Source organism: Misgurnus anguillicaudatus, chromosome 2, assembly GCF_027580225.2.
Source record: "Misgurnus anguillicaudatus chromosome 2, ASM2758022v2, whole genome shotgun sequence".
Taxonomy (NCBI): Eukaryota; Metazoa; Chordata; class Actinopteri; order Cypriniformes; family Cobitidae; genus Misgurnus; species Misgurnus anguillicaudatus.
Window position 1 is genome coordinate 325,735 of NC_073338.2, and position 19,015 is coordinate 344,749.

Consider the following 19,015-nt stretch of genomic DNA (forward strand, 5'->3'; position numbering starts at 1 on the left):
CCTGGAAACGCTTGCGTTGTCCTGGAAAATTATTTTCCCTCCTGGTAGGATGAACGCAAACGGGTTAAAATTGTTATGCATGAATGTCTGTTTTGACCTGCCTTTAACGTGTAATATTGGGCTGGAGCGCTTGTCTGCTTTCATTTCCGCATGTAGCCAGCACACCGCCCCACGTGACACAAACCTGCCAATGTACGCGTTTGCGTAGCAAGTGCGCAATTTGACGACATAGTACGCTGGTAGGACTTGCACCTCTAAACTACGGACATGTGAGTTCTGTGGCAAATATGCACGTGCGGTACTCCTGTCTGACAACACGATTCAGCAGCGTGGTGAAGCAGTTTCAGCTAATCATTGTAGAAAAGCAGAGAATAACAAGTCTACTGAACCTACAACGTAACATTGCCGTCCCTCTCCTCCTCCCCTCTGCCTCAGCACCGCTCTACTCAATGGCATTGCTCTGCCTCACTCTCTGTACCCCGTTCCCCATTTGCTGCAGTTGGGCTTAAAAAGGTAATGTGTGTGTGTGTGTGTGTGCGCACAATATAGGGGTGTGACGAGATCTCGTGCGATTAAATATGTATCGCGAAATTAATTATGTCACGAGATTTCTCGGGGAGGTCAAATGCTGGCCGTTTCTTATACAAAATGCTGCATCCAGAGGTTGCATTTGTAGACTGCATACGTCATAAATTAAATGCATTATATTCTGTCTTTTACTGCGTTTGCTTTTTAAATCTTGCTCCATAATAACAGTGACTGTATAATTTCTACTGTAAAGAATTGGACTAATATTAAAGATTTAAATGGATTTAAACGTTGTTTGGCTAAAAGCATCCATTTAAAATTAAAGTAACTGAAGTGGGTAATTTACCGCCCCCTGTAGGCATTTGTTATAGTACATAATTCTGTTTTTTTAGGCTATATAAATGTGTTTACTAGTTTTGATACTTTATTTGGACGAATTATTATTGCATTGTCATTATTATGTAATGTTAAAGGTTATTATTTTATTACCAAAAATATCAAATTACTTCATTATCAATTAGCAAAATAATTGTTAGGGACAGTCCTAGATTAGTTAAAACATTTCAAAATAATGTGATTTCAGTTTCCCATTCATTTATTTTATCATTGAGAATTTCTTAAAAATAAAGTGACATTGCTTTGTTTTATATTGACCTTTTTGCACCGCAGTATAGGATTTGAGTTTGATATTTATAGTTTTGATTTATTTTTGCAGTGATTTTCATTTTTACTTGAAGAATGCAGGGGCCCGTACCATGAAAATGGTTAAACAAACTCAGGGTTACAGGATTAGTTTCAGGTTGACAAAACCAAGCCAAGGTGCAGGCCTTGTTGGTAAAAGCTATTTTCATGGTACCCAAAACCCAGGATTTGCACAAACTAATCCTAAACAAAGCTGGCTAACCAACTAAACCAGCTTCATGGTATAGGCCCCAGGTGTCAGATGCACTAAGTCAACTGTAAGTAAACAGTAAACAGATAAAGTAAAGGAAATTGTTTTGGTGATTTATTGAACATAAAATATTTTGTTGAGAAAGTACAAGAGAGACAGACTGAGATGAATAAACATTTTAAGCAATCTGGTTAAATGTACAAAATATAAGGTACAATTGTAGAAAATAGCAAAGCTTCTCCAAAGCTTGGGATATATGATATACTTCAGATCCATTTCATACACCAGTAGGCTAAATGGATTTTGCATTTAAACACATTTAGCTGTACAAAAGGTCTATCCATTTCAGCAATATAATTGACAAAACAGTTACAAAGATAGGATAAATCGAAATAATTTAGAGTCAAAAACACATAACTCATCAGTTTATGCTATACCAGATGCGTAATGTGCCTTGGTGCGAGCAGATGCGATTAATTTAGAAGTCCGATAATAGTTAATATTTTCTAACGTTAGTGACTGATTGCGAATACAGCTTGACTGTGAGAGTTTGGATTTTTAAACTGATATCAGCAATGATGATATGATACTATCACTACTACCCAGCCTTAGTTGTGATAACTTGACTCACACTGTAGCAGCTGAAAATGTCCTGAAAATGTCCTGGAAACGTCCTGGAAAATCTTTTCAAGAAAAGAGTGGGAACCCTGTTTAAGTTATTCCATTTTAATGCTGTTTAAAGTAGAAACGTATATGGAGTACTTTAAAGATGGTCCCTAAATTCACCGCGCTATCAAATGGTCAATTATTGGCAAATCTGTTTCATCTGGAGCGAATACCTGATCTAAGTAAAATCGCATTTGTTCATCCATGCTAATTTGCTAAATATGTCTAAAAATTATGCTCTATTGAGTACACATATGCTTTAATTACATCACAAGAATACAACTTTTGTTATGTCGAGATCACGAGAAAACAAGCTGCTGTTTGAACACAAGAACACAAGCAAGCAAAAATAAATATAGACCACGACCTCTTTCGGCTTCAAACTACCAAATTACTAATTGAGCAGCTCAACAACTGAGGTAATGTAATGAATTACCTGTTAATACAACAAACTGTCGTCTTCGCCCTTCAAAGAGTGGACACAGAATGTGAGAGATGCTGCGGAGCGGGCAGGAAATCACGAAGTGGATTACCAGAAACAGTGGATCTTTAGACGAGCGGTAACAGAACACTTTGACTGGGGTTGGCGAGAGGGGCACCTCAGCCGATTAGGGCAGAAGGGCAGTTGCTCTAGCCACCGGGCCACCCCCCTGTGCACGGCCCTGGTTGACTCCATGCCACACAGATGTCAAGCAGTTTTAAAAAACTGTGGTCATACAACTAAATATTAGTTTAGTGATTCACAGGATTGCTAAATCCCAGAAAAAAAAATTTGTACAAAATAGTTTTGAGTTTGTACAGTCAAAGGTAGACACCGCTATTTTTTTGAACACACCCCCTTCAACTAATTGCCCAACTGCACAGCCCCAAGAGCGTGCACACCATGAACGCTGGGTCCCGCCCGTTCCCTGAGAATCCACTGAACCCACCGGCAACCTGCCCGCCACGTAGCAACAAAAAATACACCAAAAACCTTGATCATTCTGGCCAGTCACATTGTACTGCTATTATTTTGAACAATACTGTATATTATCATATATGGGCATATATGCTGTATATGTGCAGCATATATGTGAATATTAGCTGCATAAAGGTTTCATATATGTGCATATATATGTGCATATATGCTGTATATGTGCTGCATATATATGTGCATATATGAAACATATATGCAGCTAATATGCACATATCTTTCTTTCTTTCTTTCTTTCTTTTTTATTTCGAACAACAAAAGAATAAAAGTAACAACTTTAAAATAAAATAAAATATGAAAATACAATAATTGAAGATACAATAATTGTATTACCACATGAAACAAAACAAAATATCCTTTTACTTTATGTGTCTGAAAAGGAGCGGGATGAAGCAAAAGTCCACATATAGGTTCTTTCCATGTGGGGAGAACAACTCTATTACCCAATGATCTTGTCTACAAACCACGTTCTGTCACGAAAAATCATGCGATAAAACAAACCGGAAATGACACGAAACAACACGCGCGCCAGTAAACTCACAGAAGAAGAAACAAGAAGACACGCAAAACTTTTGTTTGTATATATAGACTTCAGACAGAAATTAGTGCTGCAAACCGTTTGCGCAATGCAAAGCCGCAAAAGAAAAAAATAAAGAGATGTGATGTGGAGAGGTGGATCAGCACCACACGCGGACAGCAGGAATTAAAGATTTGGAGGTGAGTACAGCTTGTTTATATACGAAATATAGCTGCATGCTTATGGCTATGGTCACATTTAAAATATCAAAGTGTTGTCTACTGTGCTTAAAAGCTGTGTTTCTTGATTTAATTATCGTTCAAATAGAATAGGACAGGCTTCGCAAAGCATGACTTGGAGAGCGTTTGTCTTTGACGCTGCAATTCTATGCAACAGGTTTGTGTGATTTCATTTCAAACGAATATGAACGGAATGTTGTCATAACGTTTTTTTCTGTCTGGGTATGTTTGTGAACTTAGGTGACACGTTCAAGTCCCTCAGGTTCAAGTCCAGGATGGGGGACCAGCACCATCTCACAAATAGTTTTGGATACCTGTTCTGCTCTGTACCAGGTTATAAAGGACGATTTCTTGAAGGTAGGGTTATTACAAAATATAAAGATATATATATCTACTACTTCGTTTTAAAAAAGAACACCCATAACATTGTGGACATCAGCAGTTGACTGTTTTTGATAAAAGTATTTTAGTAAAAACTATTATTAGAAACAGGGATATAGTTCAGAAAATCATAAGTAATTCTATTTTTATGTCTATACATAGCTGTATACATTAATTACATAATTTTATCTGAGCTTACACTATGTTTATATTAAAGTATTTTGTGTATAAACATGAATTATGTTAACTAACACAGCAATAAATATTAAATTACTTCCAAACCTAATATTGTAATATTTGTTATTCTACATGTTGTTTAGTTTATCTTTATACTTATATGGATTAAGTAAGAAGGGGTCTCATTTTTAAAGCATGCGTACGCACAAAACAGGTCTGAAAACATGTGTACGCCATCTATAAAAATAACTTGATGGAAGAATGGGCTTGCATGGTGGGATCTGAGGATAATTCATGTACGCACACTTGCAGAAAGGGAACATTGCATACGTAGACTCTTAGTAAGGATCCTACGCACAGTTTTATAAATGAGACCCAATGTGTTTGACTCACAAAAGCATGGCTATCCAGTTCCCTTTCGAGGGAACTCGCGCTGCGTCGCCATAGAGACGCTTTGGGATTGCCTTCAGGTGTGAGTGCGTCTGAATGTGTATGTCAAATCCAACCAATGGTGGGGCGTGACGTCACCGGCGGGGTGACGCAGGAGCCGGAAAGCATAAAAGGCGACGTACAACCACGCCCCCACTATCTCTATTGCCTCAGACGGCTATCTGTGTGTGTGTGTCAAAGAGTGTCTGAATAGTTTAAAAAAACTATGTGACGGAATAGCTTAAAAATTGTGTGATTGAAAAAAATGAAAGCTACAGCAAAGTCAGACTTTAGGCGATACGTTCCTCCCTGCTCTCGATTTATTACGGGAGAGGATTCGCATGATATGTGTGTTAAGTGTTTAGGAGCGGAGCACGCTTTCGCAGCTCTCGAGGGAGCTGCGTGCCCCGACTGTGAGAATCTATCACTTAAAGTGCTTCGCTCTCGCTGTTTGCTTTTTGAGAAAGGCGGGCAGCTTCGCGCTCCTCAGGGCTCTGGTCCCGCCGCTGTCGAGGCAGCCCGGGTCCTTCACTCTTGGGGTTCGCAAATGGATCTGCTCGAGGAGGCGGAGACGGGCTCAGCCCTATCTTTTCCTCCGTCGGGCGTTCCCGCTGCTCTCTCTCCGGGTGCGGAAGCCCGTTATGCGGTTACTTCCCCCCGGGTAGAGGGTATGATGCTATCTTCCTCTGACGACGTGGATGTAGATGTAGATGTTACGAGTGTTGAATCTGGGACTGCGGGGGCAGAGGACGCCCAGCTATCCTCTCCCCCAGCGTATGATGATTTAGTTGGTGTAGTAACACGAGCGGTGGCTAAGTTGAGTTTAGATTGGCCCGAAGATAAGCAGGAGGACGCTCCACCGAGTAAACTGTCAGATCGCTTTCTGCGGGCTAAACATCAGCCATCGCGCCGTAGTTTGCCCTTTTTTCCTGATTTACACACTGAAGTTGCAAAATCATGGTCTCGCCCCTTCTCTGCACGAGTTCACACACCCCAGTCTAATATATACTCTAACATAAGTGGGCATTATGATAAAGGATATGCAGGTATGCCGAAGGTTGAACAGTCGCTTGCGAGCTATCTTTCGCCTTCGGCAGGCTCGTCATTAAAATCTCCAGCTTTGCCCACGCACCCATGTCGTTTAACTTCATCGCTGGTAGGAAAAGCTTATATGGCAGCAGGGCAGGCGGCTGCATCTATGCATACCATGGCAGTTCTGCAGGCTTATCGAGCTGAATTATTAAAAGACATTGATGAGGGGGCAGCGGGCGGTTCTGATGAGTTACATGAGTTATGTAGGGCATCAGATATTTCGCTCAGAGTGATAAGAGAGACAGCTAGAGCTATTGGAAGATCTATGTCATTGATGGTGACAACTGAGAGACATTTGTGGCTTAATCTGTCAGACATTAAATCTGCGGATAAGTCAGTTTTATTAGATTCTCCTTTGTCTTCCTCTGGGCTGTTTGGCGACGCTGTGAATAGCGTTGTCGAGAGACACCAGGAATCGCGAAGGCAGGCGGCAGCCTTTAGAACCTTTCTTCCTCGGAGAGTTTATGCTTCCTCATCACGGCCGAACCCGCAAACTCCTCAGCATAGACAAGTGCAGAAAGAGAGCGTTAGCACTCGTGGCCCCCCTCGTAGAGACTGGGGGTCAGGTTGGCGCGCTCAAAAACCCCAAAAGAAACCCGATCTGAGGACGGTAATTCAAGCAAAAAAGAGCTCTAAAAAACAGCCCTGACCAGAGTGGTACAGAGCAGTTAAAGGGGGCATGCCCTCCTGGGGAGTGCGGAATTTTTCCGCAGATTACGGGTTTCCTCACTCCTCAGTGCCCCCTGATGTTAACTGTGAACACTCCGCCTCTCGTAGTACGGAGCACAGTGAGTCCAGCCGAGTTAGGGACCAGCCTCGAGAGGTTGGTTCCCTTGAATACATTTATGACAGTCTGGGAAAACATTCCAAATATATCTCAATGGGTGTTACGCACAATAAGGTTCGGCTACAAGATTCAGTTCACTCAGCTTCCCCCCAGATTCGAAGGGGTGCTGAGTACAACTATAGGGTCAGAACAGTCCCTAATTTTAGAGCAGGAAGTGGAATCCCTTCTGCTAAAAGGCGCCATAGAGACAGTTACGCCAGCACACAGGGATACAGGCTTTTACAGCAGGTAATTCATAGTGCCGAAGAAAGACGGCGGGCTGCGTCCAATTTTAGACCTGTGCCGCCTAAACAGAGCCATCAGAAAACTAAAATTCAAAATGCTGACGGTCCCTCACATTGTGTCACAAATCAGGTCCGAGGACTGGTTTGTGACAATAGATTTAAAGGACGCCTATTTTCACATTTCGATTCTTCCTGCACACAGAAAGTACCTCAGGTTTGCCCTTGGGGGCATGGCATACCAGTATCTTGTCCTTCCTTTTGGCCTATCTCTATCCCCCTGCACATTTACAAAATGTGTAGATGCTGCCCTGGCGCCACTGCGCCTCCAGGGCATTCGCATACTAAATTATATAGACGATTGGCTAATATTAGCCCAGTCAGCACAGATGGCAGCACAGCATCGAGATGTTGTGCTTGCACATCTGAGACACCTAGGGTTGAGACTGAACGCCAAGAAGAGGACGTTAGTCCCAACACAGGTGATTACGTTTTTGGGGATAATATGGAATTCGACAGCGATGCAGGCACGGATGTCACCTGCTCGTGTCACCTCCATTTTAACAGAAGTGAACAAAATGAGGTTAGGTCAATTTCACACCAGCATATATTTCCAGAGACTGTTGGGGCTCATGGCAGCCGCAGCCAATATAATTCCGCTCGGTCTTTTGTACATGAGACCCCTGCAGTGGTGGCTCAAAAGCAAGGGTTTTTCCCCGAGGGGCAATCCTTTTCGCATGTTCAGGGTTACGCGCTCATGTCTACGTGCCCTATGAATATGGAAAGATGTCGGGTTTCTGTCACAAGGCCCGAATCTAGGTGTAGTCTGTCGCCGCAAGACGTTAACGACAGACGCATCTCTCTCAGGCTGGGGAGCAGTTATGGAAGGCCGCTCAGCCCAGGGCCTGTGGAACAGCCACCATCAGTCATGGCATATAAATGCACTGGAGATGTTAGCAGTGTTCAGAGGACTCAAGTACTTTCTCCCAGCCCTAAGGGGCCATCATGTGCTTGTCCGTTCAGACAACACAGCAGTGGTCGCTTATATAAATCATCAGGGAGGGGTCAGATCACGCCACCTATACAAACTAGCAAAGATCATTTTACTGTGGACACGGGGGAAGCTGGCTTCTCTAAAAGCGGTGTACATCCCAGGTGTACAAAATATCGGAGTGGACGTTCTGTCGAGGCAGACGTTGAGCCCGGGGGAATGGAGACTCCACCCGGACGTGGTGGAGCAGATTTGGCTCAGGTTCGGCCAAGCGAAAGCCGACCTGTTTGCAATTCAGGAGAACGTCTCGGTTACGGATGTAACCCTCGTTCCCTGAAGGAGGGAACGGAGACGTCACGTCGTGACAGACGAATTGGGAACTCGCTTAGAGAGACCAATCTGCTTCGTATACTACTAAAACGCCAATGAACTTGGCATTGAGATATTTGCATAATGCTGGCGCCGCCCCGCCAGGTGCGTATATAAGGCGCACGTGCAAATAGGAAAATCAGCTTCTGTTCGCTGAGAAAGCTGGAAGGTGACCGGCCTAAACAGCAGGTGGCAGCACCTGTGGCGACGGGATGTGACGTCTCCGTTCCCTCCTTCAGGGAACGAGGGTTACATCCGTAACCGAGACGTTCCCTTTCAGTCGGTCACTACGACGTCACGTCGTGACCGACGAATTGGGAATCCCTACCAAAACGCCACTAGGGGCTGACCTCTTCCAGTGTCTGCGTAAAGCCCTCCGGTTCCACTTAAGGATAAGGAGAATTAGGTTTTAAGGCAGAAGGCCGGGCACTAGATGTTCCTTTAACCCCACAGTAGTGCCAGCGACTGGGAAGCGCCCTACCAGAGCGGAATAGGAACGCTGCGGAAGCCACCGCCCCTTTTAAGGGCTAATGGTGGGCGAAAGTCAACCGTAGTTGAGGAAATGACAGCCGTGGCTGTGTAAGCAAAGCAGTGCTCTGCTAAGGGAAACGTGGGCTAGTAGGATTAACCCCACGGAATAATACTCACAAAGGAACCCGTTGGGACGCAATGTGGGGCCCAGGCCAAACACGTAGGTTCGTAAGAATACAGCTAGTGAAAGGCTGACAGCCAATGCTCCGCAACAAAGGCTGTCAAGGCAGTGGAGAGAGCAAATCAAACCATTACGCATTTTTGCTCTGTTAGCCTTCCATACTGAAAACTCAATTTGGAGCCTCAGTCATGAGAGGATACAGGCTCGATACGAACATTGTAAAATCTAATGAACGTATTAGGTGTCGCCCAACCAGCAGCTCTACAGATGTCTGTTAGCGAGGAACCACGAGCAAATGCCCAAGATGAGGCAACACTCCGTGTGGAGTGCGCTCTCAAATTAAAGGGGCAAGGAATGCCCTGCAAATTGTAAGCTAGGGCGATAGTATCAACTATCCAATGAGACATCCTCTGCTTAGTGACAGCTTTCCCTTTCTGCTGGCCACCATAACAAACAAAGAGCTGGTCTGAGGTCCTGAGGCTTTGCGTGCGGGCCACGTAGAATCGCAGTGCGCGTACGGGGCACAACAAAGCCTCGGTTGGGTTTGCCTGCTCCAAAGGCAACGCTTGCAAGCTCACCACCTTATCTCTGAAGGGAGTGGTGGGAACTTTGGGCACGTAGCCTGGTCTGGGTCTTCAGTGAGACAGCAGGACCAAACTAAAAGCACGAATCGTCAACAGAGAATGCACGTAAATCCCCTACTCTCTTCATGGAGGCCAATGCTAGCAGGGTCAGAGTTTTCATTGATAAAAAACTTCAGACTCGCAAACTGCAAAGGCTAAAATCGGAGACCTGCAGGCTTCAGCACCATGGACAGGTCTCAGGAGGAAAGAGGGAGGGCGCGAGGGGTTTAGCCTGCGAGCGCCTCTTAAAATGTAATAATTAAATCATGCTGGCCAACTGATCTGCCGTAGATAAGTGAGTGATGAGCAGAAATAGCGGCGATATCAACTTTAATGGCGGAGGGACAGCCTACCATCTAACCCATGTTAAAGATATAAAAGCATAATGTTAAAGGGCATTCTCTGGGTCCTCGCGTTACGAAGAGCACCGGGTGACGAAAAGGTTTCATTAAGCGCGTAAGCCCGTCCTGTGGACGGTGCTCGAACCGCGTCGATGGTGTTAGATACCGCTTGCGATAAATCACCTAAACCTTGCGCGCGCCCAACGGCCATACATGGACAGGTCGGGGCGCGAGTGCCAAATGTGCCCCTTCCTAAGAAAGAAAGTCCTTCCTCAGGGGAATCCGCCAGGGAGGGCTGTCGCGAGGAGCATTAACTATGAAAACCAATTCTTGGTCGTCCAGTACGGACGATTACTAAAAGGCTCTCCTCGTCCTGCCTGACTTTGCACAGTGTCTGCGCAATAAAGCTCACCGGAAGGAATGCGTATTTACGCACCCCCCGCGGCCAGCTGTGTGCCAACGCATCCACGCCGAGGCTGCCCTCGGTTAGTGAATAATATAGGCGACAGTGGGTATCGTCCGGCGACGCAAACAGATCTATCTACGCACAACCGAACTTCTTCCAAATTAGCTGGACCGTCTGGGGGTGGAGTCGCCATTCGCCGGGGGCGCAGCTCGGGAAGCGCGTACCGCTGTACTGAGCGATCCCGGGATGTAAATGGCACGAAGGGACCTCAGATGCTTCTGACTCCAAAGGAGGAGATGACGAGCAAGATGCGACAGGTGACGAGAGCGCAAAACCGCCTTAACGGTAAATAACGCAACAGTCGCAATGTTATCGGTGTCTACTAATACATCCTTCCCTCGCATCTCCATAGCGGAGCGTACAAGTCCCAGATATATAGCGCACCGCTCGCGGCAGTTGGGGTGCTATGCACACCCCAGAGACTGCAAGCCCGTCATACGTGGCTGAACATCCCGTGCTTAGGGCATCGCACTACAGAATGCCAGGAGACCCCCCAGAGGCATATCTTGCTATCAGAAATGCTGGGTCTACTACGGGGAAAATTAAATGACACGCAGGTGTAGTATTTACACAATGTATGCCGGTGCGCCACGCTCTCCTCGAGACTCGATTGTAAAGACAACGCTGAAGCGGTCTCATATGACGCAGATCGAGCAGTGTCACAGCTGCAGCATGCTGTCATATGTCCAGGAGCTTCTGAAATTGTTTCAGAGGGACCGCGTACTTCCCTCGAATTAAACTGAGGCAAGTCAGAACTGACTGGTTGTGCGCTCTTGTAAAACACGCCAATTAGTTGAACGAGTCTATTTCCATACTGAGAAAAAGATCCTCTGCACGGGGCAAAGTTGCTCTTTCCCAGTCGACCTGATGACTTAATGAGCGAGATGCCGAAGCATTAACTCTCTGTGTTCGCGCACGTCTGCCAAGAACGGGCTATTATAAGTCAACGTAAATAAAAGCAGAATGCGAACAACGCTCTCTCTCTGATATTTTAATGCCGTGACTAGCACTCTCATGGAGACACGGAGAGAGAGAGACAGCTCGAATGGTGTACTTAATATTAATATGCCCACCCCACGAAGCAGAGCGAAAAACAAACGGTCTAAGGCGAGGGGAGATGGACACAAATGTACACGTCTTACAGGTCTAAGGCTGCAAACCGATCTGAATATTGAAATACGAGCCTCGGCGTTATCATCCAAAAAAAGACCACCTTTGTAGAGCCGGTGCGTAAATCAAATCGATCGTAACCCACCGCGTAATTTTGGGTACTATGAGATAAAGGCTGGAAAAACCCTATCATCATAACATCATCTCGGTAAGAGGGACCGGCTCGATAATCCTTCGCCAGCAGGACATCGACTTATGCACGCAGTACATGTGCATCGGACACTTTCACTATAGTGAAAACGAAAGCCCGAGAATTTTGGGGTATGCCGGAATTGTATTTCGTAACCGAGGCGGATCGTGCGTAAAACCCAACGAACGGGCTGGGAACTGAAGCCAAGCACCCAGGCACCGTACGAGGAGAATTAACGACACTACCAAAGTACCCGCGGTGGGGCAGCGAAGCGAGACAGGTGAGACTGCCGGTGCGTCTGCAGTGACAGCATAAGCATCTTCAGTGTGTGTGTGTGACACTGACCTGAGCCCGCTGAAGGTGATGGTCGTCTGGTCTCCTCTGCGGAGAGCGCAGACTCCGATGAGGGTGCTGGTGGTCCGGTCTCCTGAGTTGAGGGCTCGGACTCCTCAGAACACCCGCTGGCAATAGAGGAGAGGTAGGGTGAGCTGGTGTGTGCTCGCTCACGGCTCTCTCGATCCTCTGGAGACCTGGAGAGGGAAGAGGAATGCACTCTATGTGTGGTTAGTGGGTACCGGCTAAACAGCCGGTGGAACATATGCAAACCAAGAATTTTCCACCCGACCCTCTATCGGGGGAAGGAGCGAATCACCGTCTCCTGAAGAGTGATCCTCTGCCAATCCGGGTCGCCCGCTTACTGGCCACTTAAACTCCCGATTTCACGGGAAGCGGCTAAGCGGGCGGGGCGAGCTGCTGACGACCGGTTCCCCCGCGCTGCCGAGATGGGGTCCGAGGAGGGAAACGGAGGTGGTCGCCGCAGGACGCCGACGGCGAGAGGCAGACTGAGGAGCCGGCGTGGTGGTTTTTACCAAGGGCAGCTCTCCTTCGCCGGGGCATGACCTCAGAGATCGCCTCAGTCTGCGCAGCGGAGCTGTACGACTCCACGGCCTTGCCGAAGAGGCCGGTCTGTGAGACAGGAGCATTCAAGAAGTTGTTCTCGCCTGTGTCCGTCAGCCAGACACAGCCAAAGGTGGCGATCTTGAACCAGTGTGGTGGACATCGCACGACTGAAGGTCGCGGCTTCCCTCGTAAATCCTTGGTGAACCCGTAGCAACGTTACGTGCAGGGCTGCGTGCAGGGCTGAAGCCGCCTCTCCGCATGCCTGACGGACAGCGCCCGTAACCGGACGACTGTCTACAAACACGGGAGGGAAGGGTTGGGTGGTCCCTCCAGGAACGCAGCTGCATCGCAACCCCCCGCTCCACTGAAGGGTCCCTGCGCTTAGCGGCTCCATTGGTGAGGGAGGTGAGGGGTGAAAGCTGAAGCTGAACGGCCGGATGGCCGCAAATCACATCAGCTCTTCGTGCCGTCGGGAAGAAAGGCACAGGAGAAGAGGACCGAGAGGCCCAAGCAGCTCCGAAATACCAATCACGTGGGCGGTACGGCTCGGGCGGAGAGGGGTTAACCTCTCCAACTCTACCATTTCCGCCGCTCGAGCGGGCACGGCCGCCATCTCCGGAACGACTCCACTTCAGAGGAAAATTGGCCACCCCTCTGATGCTGCAGAAGTGAACGGGACCAGAAGGAGGTCCAATGGATTCGGCAGAAATCGTAGAACACGACTCTGCCGTCTCCACCGGAGCCTCAACCGGCTGAGGATGAAAGGCCGGTAGGTGGAGGACGCATCCTCCGTCCTACTCAGCGTAGTGATGCGAAGAGCGTCATGCGAGCGCTTGACAGCCGCACCATGGCGGTGTCAGCACTGCAAAGGCGCGGACAGCATTCCCGTAAAAACGTCAGTCATCTCCGCAATCCAAGAGGGTTATGCTCTCACAGAGAGAACAAAAACTCTCCACGAACGCAGCCTCAGAGTGCTTGATGTCCAAGCATGAAGACAGCGCTCGTGACCGTAACTGGAACCCTTATACCTCTCGCATCCAAGATCGCACGGACGAAAAGCAATCCTGAAAAGGACGCCGATCTCCGAATATACGAGAGAGTGGCTGTTTTTAAAAAGACACAGAGCTCTCACGTATCACTCTTTAGGGAAATCACTCTTTAGGTGCTCAGCTGATGATGCGCACAGGGAAAGGCAACGCACACACTGAACTCAAAACAAAAAATATGCAGAGCAGTGGAATACTGCGAGCGTCCGCTGTGTTAGTACTGCTTGTCAATCAACTTCAGCAACCGTTCCCAGAAGAGCAGATAGTAGCTTCTCAGTCAGATAAAGCCAGCTTTCGAAGCGAAAAAGCTGATTTCCCTATTTGCACGTGCTCCTTATATACGCACCTGGCGGGGCGGCGCCAGCATTATGCAAAAATCTCAATGCCAAGTTCATTGGCGTTTTAGTAGTATACGAAGCAGATTGGTCTCTCTAAGCGAGTTCCCAATTTGTCGGTCACGACGTGACGTCGTAGTGACCGACTGAAAGGGAACTCACATTGTCCTCTCTGGTTTTCTCTCATTCATCCAGCCCCGCTCGGCCTGGATGCCATGGTACAGGACTGGCCCGAGGGCCTCCTGTATGCCTTTCCCCCAATCGCTCTGCTCCCGGGAGTTCTGGAGAGGGTCCGCCAACAGAAGGCCCAGCTGTTGCTTGTAGCCCCGTGTTGGCCGGCCCGAGTATGGTTTACGAACTTGGTCTCCCTTCTAGACGGCTGCCCATTTCAGGTGCCGATCAGGAGGGATCTGTTGTCTCAGGCGAGGGGCACTGTGCCCAGAGCGAATGAGTTTGTGGGTCTGGCCTCTGAGGGGGACAGCCTCATAGAAGCAGGCCTCTCAGCTGATGTTGTGCAGACTATTTTGCATTCCAGAGCTCCCTCCACCAGGAAATTATACGCATTTAAGTGGAAACTCTTTGTTACATGGTGCAGAAAGCACTTATATGATCCAGTTAACTGCCCAGTAGGTTCAGTTCTGGAGTTCTTACAGGAACGGTTCGCAACAGGGCTGTCTCCTTCTACTATTAAGGTTTGTGTGGCAGCTATATCTGCTTTCCACGCCTTAGTGGATGGTCACTCATTAGGTAAAGACCAACTTGTTATGCGTTTCCTGCGTGGCACTCGGAGGCTAAAGCCAGCGAGTCATTCTAGGATCCCTGCATGGGATCTGTCTGTGGTGCTGGAGGGTTTATCTGGGGCACCTTTTGAGCCATTGGATACAGTGTCTGAGAAATTCCTTACACTAAAAACTATATTTCTCCTAGCTATTACCTCCCTTAAGAGGGTAGGAGATTTAGAGGCTTTCTCAGTTTCGCCAACCTGTCTCGAGTTCGCTCCAGGCATGGTAAAGGCTTTTCTATACCCTAGGTCGGGCTATGTTCCGAAAGTTTTGAGCAACATACCACGCCCCATAGTCTTGCAGGCATTCTGCCCTCCACCATTTAAGGACGTGAGCCAAAGAAAGCTTAACTTACTCTGTCCAGTACGAGCACTGGACATGTATGTGCTCAGAACAGCGGAGTTCAGGAAAGCAGAGCAGTTATTTTTGTGCTTTGGTTCGGCCCGGAAAGGTTTCCCGGCCGCAAAGCAAACTTTGAGTAAATGGATAGTCGAGGCTATCTCTTTTGCTTATGAAGCCTCTGGACGGCCCTCTCCTTTAACCGTCAGAGCGCATTCAACTAGAGGTATGGCAGCATCTAAAGCCCTGTGGGCAGGTGCCTCTGTTCAGGATGTCTGTGATGCGGCAGGCTGGTCCTCACCCCTCACTTTTGTACAGTTCTATGAGTTGGATCTTACTCCTACTCCTGGATCTTTGGTGCTTAGGTCTTAGTTGTGCTTTTTACACACAGACAGGCACTCGTAGTCTGGCGGATTGGGTATAGCGTTCCCAAAGCGTCTCTATGGCGACGCAGCGCGAGTTCCCTCGAAAGGGAACGTCTCAGGTTACCAGGGCCGCCTTAACCTAATGTGAGGCCCTGGGGCTGAGAGGTTTTGTAGGCCCCCCATATCCTCGATTTATAGTCTCATTTTTTTAAAGTGTAATATTTAGGTAATCTACATTACAAAATGCATTAGTTTCTTTCAAGACATACAACAGTGAGTTTTCCCTCTTTGACCCAGAAAACACCATAATATCATTATTAACATATCACTGAGCCTACTTGAGCATAAACACAAGACACTTTATTTAACAACCACACACAGCAACTTGTGGTGATAATAAAACCGAAATGTGTGAAAGTATATATGTTTATAAGCTTTATGTTTATATAGGTTTTGGAATATACAAATTTGCAGAAAATTCATTGCCACTCACTAACCAAATGCTCAGCACAGTTTTAAAAATATAATAAGTTAAAGTTAGTTTTAAAGTGAAAATGCATTCATGATAACAAAAGATAAGTCTTTATAGACAAAATCTTATTTTTTAAACAGTTATTTATTTTGTAGGCTATTGAAGATATAGTATGCATTGTATTTAGTATGCATACATAAACGAACAAGCATGAATATGCACAAAACAGACAGGGAACATACCTGTGTAAGATCTTTAGATAAGGAGATTATAAATATGAATGGTGCTATCAGGGGATGATCATTTGAGATGGTCTTGTCGCTCTTTACTTTAAGCCTTGCACCTTTACCGTTGCATGTCGATTTTCTAATCTAAACCAACAGATGTGTGTACTGTGAGCTAAAGTCGCGTCAAACTACATCGCTCCAGCTGCGCACGCGTCACTGATATAAACGCGAGTAAACTTAAACTTTATAACAACTAACAGCATTATGTGCGGGAACTCTTTTCTTTATTTGGCGGCAGAGTTTGTTGCGCACGCTTGGAGAGACTTCTGCATGCCAGAGACTCAGCTGCACGTCACAAGCACAGAGAAAGCGAGCACGCGCGCGAAAGAGAGAGAGCGAGCACGCGCGCGAAAGAGAGAGAGAGACCTGCACCTCACTGGTGCTTATTATGAAATTTCAGAAATTACTCTTTCATTTGTTGGCGGATTATGTCACACTCAGTCTAACGTGCAGGAATGTCAAGTTGACAACGCGCACTTAATTATATCACGCGGAATAGAAAAATCTGACTGTTACGTCTGACATTTTATTTCACGGTAAGTTACAACGGACCAATCAGCAGACATGTAACGTGCAATTACAGTGATTGACAGAAAACCTGACAAGTTACAAAACAAAATGACATTTTCAGCTCATCATGAACGCGAACATGGGAGGCCCTTGAACTTCGGAGGCCCCTGGGCTTCAGCCCAGGTAAGCCCGTGCATTAAGGCGGCCTTGCAGGTTACGTATGTAACCCATGTTCCCTGAGAAGGGAACGAGACGCTGCGTCTCCTTTGCCATACTTCCTGCGTACCTGTAAGCCGTCTTCGGCAATATTTTGAGTAGTGGGGGCGTGGTTGTACGTCGCCTTTTATGCTTTCCGGCTCCTGCGTCACCCCGCCGGTGACGTCACGCCCCACCATTGGTTGGATTTGACATACACATTCAGACGCACACACACCTGAAGGCGTTCCCAAAGCGTCTCTATGGCGACGCAGCGTCTCGTTCCCTTCTCAGGGAACAAGGGTTACATACGTAACCCGAGACGTTTTGTTCTACATATAACTATGCAAATAAATCCATTGTAAACTGTAGTCTTAAATAATTTAATCACTGACATTTGGTGTGTCCTATTGTTTTAGACACCATCAACGGAAGGAGAGTGGCATACAATAGCCATGGACTTCGAAAGGAAGTGGCAGTTTCCCCATTGCTTTGGGGTACTTGCTACCACTCCAGCTGTAGCAGACTGCTGACCACAACATGGATGATGGGCAATGGAAGAATCGTGGGATGGGTGCTTTTCAACCGATGAACACAACCTCACATCGCAATTGTATGGCAATAGCAAAAGTGCAACGCAATCTGATGCGGGATTACTTTGTCTCACCAGCGGGTAGATGTAGAGTTATACCTCAAACAGCAGATTAAAGCCAGTTATTGTCAGTTTAGGACATTCGTTTTCTTGTGTGTTCTAAAGTCCTGTATTTGTAAAGAACACAAATGTGGTCAGGGCCGGATTAACAATTTCTGGGCCCCTGGGCACAAAGACATCAAGGGCCCCTCCCACCCCTCTTCCTATCAACTCCAGAGGTGGACACTAGGCTACTTAATTTACTTTTATGTAAAAAGTAAAAATACTTTAAGTGTTCATATTTTATCAGTGTTTTCCTTGAAAACATACATTCCTAAGCATATTATCTTAATTTTTACTCCACTACCTTTCATAATTTCAAGTTTTTGGTTATATTTAATCTTTAAGTACATTAAAAATCTAGGTTTTTTACTTTTAATTAAGTAAAAAGTACTTTCGTACTTTTACTCCAGAAAAGTAAAATTTTAATATACAATATAAAAGGAATACACAGTATGATTCTATGCCTTAGAATGTACTTGTTCGGAGTTCGACTTGTTTTGAAAGCCTACTGTGTGCAAGAAGTGTGCAACACTTCTATACAATGTCTTTTGCTTAATCCACTATTCTACAGTGCAACAGTTACTGTGAAAGATACATATACAAGTGTAATCTTCATCATACCTAACATTATTAACATGTTTGGAGGCATAAATGGCATAGCATGTTTGGAAATAATGACAGGAGAGAAATATTTTCTACATTATACAATGATAGCAATGGACATGGATATGTGCGTGCACGCGTCAATGCGACTGCTTTGTCGCTTTTACAAGCGTAAATTGGGTAACTACATTGCACATAGACCCGTTTTTGCCGCGATTGTCTTTGCAAAGGATTGCACTAGTTATCTGCTCCAGTAAAAGGGGTCTAGTGAAGCCCCTGGTCTTAGGGCAACAAACACACTGTCAGAAGTCGCTCGTCTTTTGTGCCCCACAAAGACGGGTCATTTATATTTCCACAGGTTGTGTTGAGCTGTTGGCACTAACCTCTGGGACCGTGTCGCATGAAGCACTGCTTGCTTCAGGTGGTGGCGAGAGACTCTCCGGCGGCTCGGGCTTGCAAGCGGGACTGGTGGTCTCACAATCAGCCTCATTGCTAACATTAGCAACAGGTGCCTTCTCTAACGAGCAACTAGCAACCTCCTTTTAAAAAAAGCTGTCGATAGAAGGCACACTTTGTAAAAGAGCTGCTCCTCTCGCTTCTTTCTCCTATTTTTTGCTTTCGTTTAATGTTTCCGGTAGGAATGCGTCGATCCATTATATTTTCTGGTTTTGCGGTCTAGCTACGTTTTTTTTTTTGTCAAGAATTGACATTAAACCCGCCCTCCCATACCATTGTACCAATCGTAAAGGGCATGTCTTCTGGTAGAAAATATTCACACTATTT

At 46.3% G+C, this 19,015-nt stretch overlaps 1 long non-coding RNA gene across 1 annotated transcript; it reads left to right on the forward strand.

Moving 5' to 3' along the window:
* Positions 1-3,351: 3,351 nt before the first annotated feature.
* On the forward strand, positions 3,352-18,317 carry LOC141366328 (uncharacterized). Its single transcript, XR_012371355.1, has 3 exons — positions 3,352-3,972; positions 4,056-4,172; positions 17,355-18,317. It is a non-coding gene; the product is annotated as an uncharacterized lncRNA (long non-coding RNA).
* Positions 18,318-19,015: the final 698 nt, after the last annotated feature.